General features: G+C 38.8%; 1 pseudogene; it reads left to right on the forward strand.

Moving 5' to 3' along the window:
• The first annotated feature begins 4,549 nt into the window (after positions 1–4,549).
• Positions 4,550–5,507, forward strand: LOC130846104 (olfactory receptor 1L8-like; annotated as a pseudogene).
• The last annotated feature ends 2,125 nt before the right edge of the window (positions 5,508–7,632 follow it).

Raw genomic sequence — 7,632 nt, forward strand, 5'->3', positions numbered from 1 at the left:
AAAACAAATAAGTCGTAAGTGTATGAGGTTACAGATGTGTTAACTAACATTACCGTGGTGATCACTGTACAATAAATACACCTATCAAATCATTGTGTTGTACACCTTAAACTTACGTTATACGTCAATCATCTCAGTAAAGCTGTAAATTAAGTAATTAATATTTGTTGGGTGAATGAATAGAAACAAGAGAAAGATAAAGGCCACATGAAGAGTAAGTGCAGGAGGGACTTCGCTGGTGGTCTAGGGGTTAAGACTCTACACTCTCAATGCAGGGGGTCTGGGTTCAATCCCTGATCAGGGAACTAGATCCTGCATGCCGCAACTAAAGAGTCTGCATGCCACAACTAAAGAGCATACACACCTCAAGGAACCTCCCACAGGCAGCAACTAAGATCTGGCATAGCCAAATAAATGACTGAATATATATTTTAAAAACAAGAATAAGTGCAGGAGGCAGGACTCAAACCCAGGGCTATCTGTCTCTCTAGTACCTACTCTTAATAAATAGATTAAAAATTTTTAAATCAACTCAAAGCTAAGGAATTTGACACAGATGTTTTGTGTGGCACGGTGGTTTACTCTGAGGGAAGCAAAAAAGTGTGTTATATTTCCTGTGACATCATCATGGATGGTGTTCAACAAAATACACAATATTCTCCACATCAAGTTCAAAAGGAAGGTTTCTCTCTGGTTTTAGTGCCACAAAGAGTTTCTATCCTGATTTAGCAGATGAAGAAACTGAGGCTTAGAGAGGCAAAGTAACTTGGTAAAAGCAACAACCAGGTGGCAAGGCCAGCAGTCTAATAAATATCTCCTTACTTCAACACAACCTCAAAACACTGATCTGAGCCTAATTCTGAAATACATACATTTTTTCCAAAGCCCCTTTGCTAAATATGACAATAAACTTTGCCTGACCATCTGCTTTAAACATACATACACTCACATTAACCTAATCCCACATGGAAAAAAATCTAATCCACATGCCTCCCCAGACACTGAAAAGCACATACACACCATTGATCTCCCCCGCATTGAATTCCTTGAAAACTGCAACCTCCCCATATTGAGTTATGACCCACCAGATTCTAGACATCTTATTCCACATCTGAATTCCCCAAAATAAAAATATTCACCCACATAAATATTTGTCCACTCTTGATAACTCATAGTTGGGGAAACTGAAGCATGATCTTGAGATGTCCCAGTGAGGTTCAGAAGTACTGAGATTAGTCCCAACATCTACACAGGAAGCCTCAGGGGTCTGCTTTCCCCTTGGACTCACCTGTGCTAGCTGTGATTCCCATTCTGCTTTCTCAGCCTAGAGAGATCCCAGGACAAACTCCCCAGAGAGGTCATCACATCACAACTCCCTCAGCCTAACAAGTGCCCCAGAGGCCAGCAGAGCAGACCTCAGACTCATAAGAAGCTGGCTGAGCTTCCACAATCAGGAGAGTCATCCCACTTAAGTCAGAGCATCCCTGCCTTCTGAGATCTGGAGCTGGGAGAGCAGCAGTGAGCAGGGACCAGGTGTTAGGAAAGAAATGGGGGATTGAGGTCAGGGAAGGGAAACTTGTTATCCCTTTGGAGTATTATATCAACACCTCCCTCCTTTCCTTCTTCTCTCCTTGTCAATCACCATAGAATTTCATGGGAAACACATGAGGAAGCTGAGCTTTGGCCAAGAAGCAGACTTGGACCTGATGAACAGATGTGGTGCACATCAGCTTCTGGAGAGGCTGGGAAGGAAAAAACTGCATCTGGACACGGAGGTGAGCTTCAGGAAGCTGGCCACCCACTTGGCTACTCCAACCCAGTTTGGTACCTTTCTCTTTTCTCCTGGATACTTTCAAATATCTCATGCATTCAGAAGTCATAAGGTCCAAGTAGAACTTCCATGTGGCATTTGCCTTTAAATCCATCCAGGTGGACTTCTAGGCCATCTATACTATTCGTTTTGATGGAAGCAAAATCCCATTAGTAGAAAAGAAAAGAAAACACTATTCTATTGCTACTCTCATCCACTTACCCTGCCCTTTTCAGAACTATTCTTCCTGATTCTCAGATCCAAAACCTCCCTCCTTATATCTAGTTGTCAGCATGGGTGTTCCTCACATCTATGACCTGCAGCACCCAACCCCATTCATTTACCAAATTGCCACAGATTTTTGTATTCCCCTTTCCCCAGGCAGCCCTTTCACAAATGACTCACCTTTGAATATTGACCTGTGTGTGATACACTGCTTTACAGACATGGTATCTCCCCTGTTATTCATAAAACATCAGGAATCAGCTTATGAGCAGTTGACGGAGGACAAATCGATCCCCATTTTTCTCTTCAGTCTAGGGCACTGTCCACTGCACAGCCAGAGCTCCACACACCAGACACGCCCCAGTCATACATGGCCAATTTTTTCTGACTGATTTAGGTCAGTTAATCATGGATATTCAAATATTCAAATTCCACCATCTCTACAACACAGAAAGATAGGTCACCTCTCTTGCAACTGCAAGGACAGATTCTGAACATGGGAGAAGAAAGTTTGTCAGTTAAAGGGGTAGAAAGGGAATTCATGTAGGAAAATATCAAAATGAGGAAAATAGTGCCTATGCCTGATTGTGACAGACAATATATACACTAAAACTAAAGGATGGGTAGCATGACATTTGATAGCATAAGCTTAGAGTGAGTCTGGAATCAGAGTGGGGTTCAAATCCTGATTGCTTTTCACTTCCTTAGTGACCTTGAACAAACCACTTCACCTCGGGAAGCCTCAGTCTCCTGACAACAACACATGCCTCCCACTTCCTTATTTTGGGATTTCATAAGATGCATAGCATAAGCTTGATATGTAATAAATTTTCAATAAATATTGGTTATTATTAACTTTACTGATTCAATCAAAGCTCAAAGCATAAACAAATATTTCTTCTGTAAAATCATAAAAATAGTCTCACAATTTGGATGTGAGTGATGTGATATTTTACACATGTGAATTAATGAATTTTGAAAACACCTAGAAATAAAAGATAAGGGAAGGTGACACAGGGATCAATGAGGATCAACAGCTTTTCCTGAGTGTTTCCAATGTGCTTGTCTGGCTTCTAAGTGTTTTAAAAGCGTTACCTCACTAAACCTTAAAGAGAATGTGGATATTTGTGTCCAACATTACACATGAAGTAAAAGGCAGTCCAGTGGTTAAGACTCTGATCTTCCACTGCAGGGGACATGGATTCAATCCCTGGTTGGGGAACTAATAGACCACATTCCAGCGGTGTGGCCAAAAAAAAAAAATTTAAATTGTGGTAACTTACAACTAAAATGTAAGCATTTATTTGTTCAGTAATTAATATAGTAATTTATCAATGTTTTATACCAAAGTACATTCATTATGTCTGCCTCTAAAGAAATGATTTTAAACAGTTTGATGATATAAGTATGTTCATTGTAGACATTCTTATGGTAACCAAAAATATATAAATAACCAATGTCTCAGAGTGTTTGAAAATCCCTATGGAATATGTCTATTCAAAAGATCTAGATGAATATACTGACCCTAAAAAACTGATTTAAAGTACTTACTTAAAGCCCTTTGCTGATGCAAGAGTTCTCATTACAGAGCTTTTTGCAGTAGCAAGAAACAGAAGCCTTTTTGTTGTCCATCGCTGGGTAACTGGGTATGACTGAAAAAAACCATGTATACAAATAGATATTTTTGGTTGAATATATGAAAGAGGAATTTTAAAAACAGGAATAGTCAACAAAAGATGCCCATTTATACACACTGATTTAGCACAGGGGGTTAAAGAAAGGAAAAACGATTTACAGAATAGGGGAGACTTGCACAGACTGGTGATGATAGAATCTCATGAGCTAAGGAGATGAACCTCTCATTCTGTGCCTAGACAAGGAGAAAACACCATTGAACTGGATTGAACATTCCTCTTACATTTGCCCTGTTGGTTATTTTGGCAAAGGCTTATTTCTATCCAAGACATGCAAAGATAAACTTAGAATTGTATGACTGAATTGGCTTTGATAAGGAATGGGGGTCGCTTCCCTATCTAAAATACCTCCTGGCTCACTCCCAAGACATCTACATTCTCTTATATTGCTTTATTTTCATAAAAAAAGGTGTCCCTACCTGATATTATGGTAAATATTCTGTTCGTTGATGATCTACCTCCCAAACCACACCATGAACTACACAAAGGCAAAGATTGCTCCGTTTTATTGCTGTGTTCCCAGTAGTGAAATGGTGGTCTTCCCAGGATAGGATCTAAGGAACTTGACTCAGAGAGGTTCACCTTTGAGGGTTTGTAATGGGAAATTCTTCTTATGCCCCTGCAGCTTTCAACATAAGGCCCTTATGTTGCCCATGGATTTCGGAACAGAGGACCACATCCAAGGACCATGAGCTTGACAAGCTTTCCCTGCACAGCTGTTAACGGTGACCACATAGAGGAAACAAGGACTTGCTGGGTTCTCATGACTGGGGCTATGCAATTGGAGCATGATAAATGACAAAACTTCTTGTGTATAACTAGACCCAAGTCAATGGAAAGACTCAACCAAACCAGCAGTGTCTCTGAGTTCATCCTCCTGGGACCCTCCTCCCGGCCTGAGGACCAGAAGCCACTCTTTATCCTCTTCCTCACCATATACCTGGTCACCATAACAGGGAACCTGCTCATCAACCTGGCCATCCACTCTGACCCCCAGCTCCAGACCCCCATGTATTTCTTCTTGAGTTTCCTGTCTTTCACTGACATTTGCTATCCAACAACCATTGTCCCCAAGATGCTAGTCAACTTCCTGTCAGAGAAGACCATCTCTTATGCTGAATGTCTGACCCAGATGTATTTTATATATGCCTTGGGCAACACTGACAGTTTCCTCCTAGCAGTCATGTCCTTTGACCGCTACGTGGCCATCTGTGACCCCTTCCATTATGTCACCACCATGAGTCACCACCGCTGTGTCCTGCTGGTGACCTTCTCTTGCTCATTGCCTCACCTCCACTCACTCTTACACACCATTTTGCTGAATCAGCTCACCTTCTGTGATGCTAATATTATCCACCACTTTCTCTGTGACCTCAGCCCTCTGATAAAATTGTCCTGCTCCTCCACATTTCTCAATGAAATTGTGATAATGATAGAAGGAACTGTTCTTTTGGTGACCCCTTTTCTATTCATCACTTTCTCTTATATACGCATCCTCATTGCAGTTCTCAAAATTCCCTCAGCTCCTGGGAAGCAAAAAGCCTTCTCCACTTGTGGTTCTCACCTCACTGTGGTAACACTCTTTTATGGAAGCATCTTCTATGTCTATTTACAGCCTGTGTCCACCTACACTGTCAGGGACCACATGGCAACAATTGCCCACACAATTGTATCTTCCATGCTCAATCCTTTTATCTACAGCTTAAGAAACAAAAGACCTGAAACAGGGCCTGAGGAAGCTGATGGGCAGGAAGAAAGTCCAGGGAGCAACCTCTTGATGGACCCACATGTGGAATCTATCCACTTTAATCTGGTTTCTCAGATTCTTGGTGAAAAATCAAGTTCTTGGAGATTAGCATTTTTAAACCACATAAGACAAGACAATTTTGGCCTTTACATCCATTGCTTTTGTCTGTCAATTGGCTGGGCCTCTTCTTAAACCATGTTACTTCTCATTATTTCTCCTCCTTCCTATGAAGGTTCATCACAACTCATCTTCCAAATACTGCTTTAAATTGATCCTTTTCCCACAGATTTCCAGAACAAATTTTTGTCTTTTATTAAGAATTGTCTCCAAAATCTTTCACATTTCAGTATACTGCTAAAAATATTAACTTAATTTACAGCTATTGAATGTCTTTGAAAATGTTTAAAAGAGGACAGAATTAATGGAGAGAAGGAAGAGGAGGAGAAGGAGGACAAGTAGATTTTAGCTAACTTTCTCAATTTGAAGATTTTTATACTTCCATAATTTACTCTTCCAAAACTTTTTTTGAATAAATATTGTTTTCATTTTTACTATTCTCTTATCTCTCTATCCTTATTTATTATATTGCTTGGCTTTATTTCTTTTCAATATCTTCTCATTTTTTTACAATACAATTAAAAATGCAAATGGCCAGAAAGAATGAGAATCAAGAGTGATAATGTAAAATGATCTCTTTCACATTGGGGATATTGAAACATTTCTTGCCTCCATCTATCCCTAAATGTATATGTATAAAAGATATGATTTAACTGTATTCTGGGAACATCAACACTTAAGAGTCCAACTTGAAGGTGTATTATCATGTGTGTATTGAGTACTGAGAGTTTTGTACTCTATTTAGTAAAACAATTTTATATCAGATAAAGATTTTGGAAGAAAGTAAAATCCTATCAATAGGGAATGGAGAAAGTAATTGTGATTAATTATCAAATGTAACAATATGCAGCAGGTTGAAAAATTCAAACAAATCTCTATTACTTTCTTGAAATGTCATTAAGTAGAAACATTAAGAAGACCAAAGTGTAACAGTATGAATCCATTTTACTTTTTAAAATGTTATGTTTTATACTTATATAGTCACTGAAGTAAGGATGGAAGTGTGGGGTTGGGGGGAGACAGAGAGGGAGAGAATTTCCACTTCTATATACACATTTGTAATGTCTGAATTTCTTCAAATAAGTATTTATAGCTCACAGAATATAAAAGTATTAATAGATCAAATGACCAACACAATGGTGAAAGGTTTTCTTTGTAAGATACCAGCTGAAGAGAAACTTCCTAGGTGCTTGCAAATCTGAAAAACATCATTGTTTGGCTCTTTCACTAGAATCATAATTTGATAGGATATAGCATTCTAGGTACCAAAACTTTTGGAACTTTCAGAACAAATCTCACTGTTGTGCTGCATGAAATGTTTTCAGTGAGAAACAAGAGATCATTCTAATGTATTCTTTGTGATCTCCTCCTCTAAGCACAATCTATAGATAACATACATACCAAACATGGCCATACTACCACTGTTTAGGTTTTAGAGGAGAAGATCCTGATTCCATGCAGTACACACCAAGAGTGGGTAAAAGTCATTGTCTTTGGAAATAGACAAGCCAATTCTAAACTCAATGGAAATGAAAATGACCTGGAACATTCATACAATCTTGAAGAAAATTCAAAAAGTTGGCAGACCTACATAAGAAAATTTCAAGACTTACTACAGGGCTAAAGTAATTAATATGTGTAGCATTTATATAGGAATACATAAACACAGCAATATAACAGAATGGAAGACCCAGAAATAAACTGTTATTAATAGAATCATTTCATTTTTTGGCAAAGTGCCAACAAATTTATAGGTAACACTAGGACCCATTGAATACATTAAAATGGAGTAACTCATATACACACATTCTGTCTCACTTTAGACATACACAGACTGAAAGTGAGGAGATGGAAAAGATATTCTGTGCAAATGGAAACAAAGAGAAAGCTGGGGAACCAATAGTTATATCAGACAAAACAGACTTTAAAACAAAGGTGTGAAGAAAGACAAAGGAGGTCATTACATATTGATAAGGGGATCAAACAAACAAGGAGATATAAAATTGTAAGTATATACAGACCCAACATAGGAGCACCTA

Source organism: Hippopotamus amphibius, chromosome 2 (genome assembly GCF_030028045.1).
Source record: "Hippopotamus amphibius kiboko isolate mHipAmp2 chromosome 2, mHipAmp2.hap2, whole genome shotgun sequence".
In the NCBI taxonomy this organism is placed as follows: Eukaryota; Metazoa; Chordata; class Mammalia; order Artiodactyla; family Hippopotamidae; genus Hippopotamus; species Hippopotamus amphibius.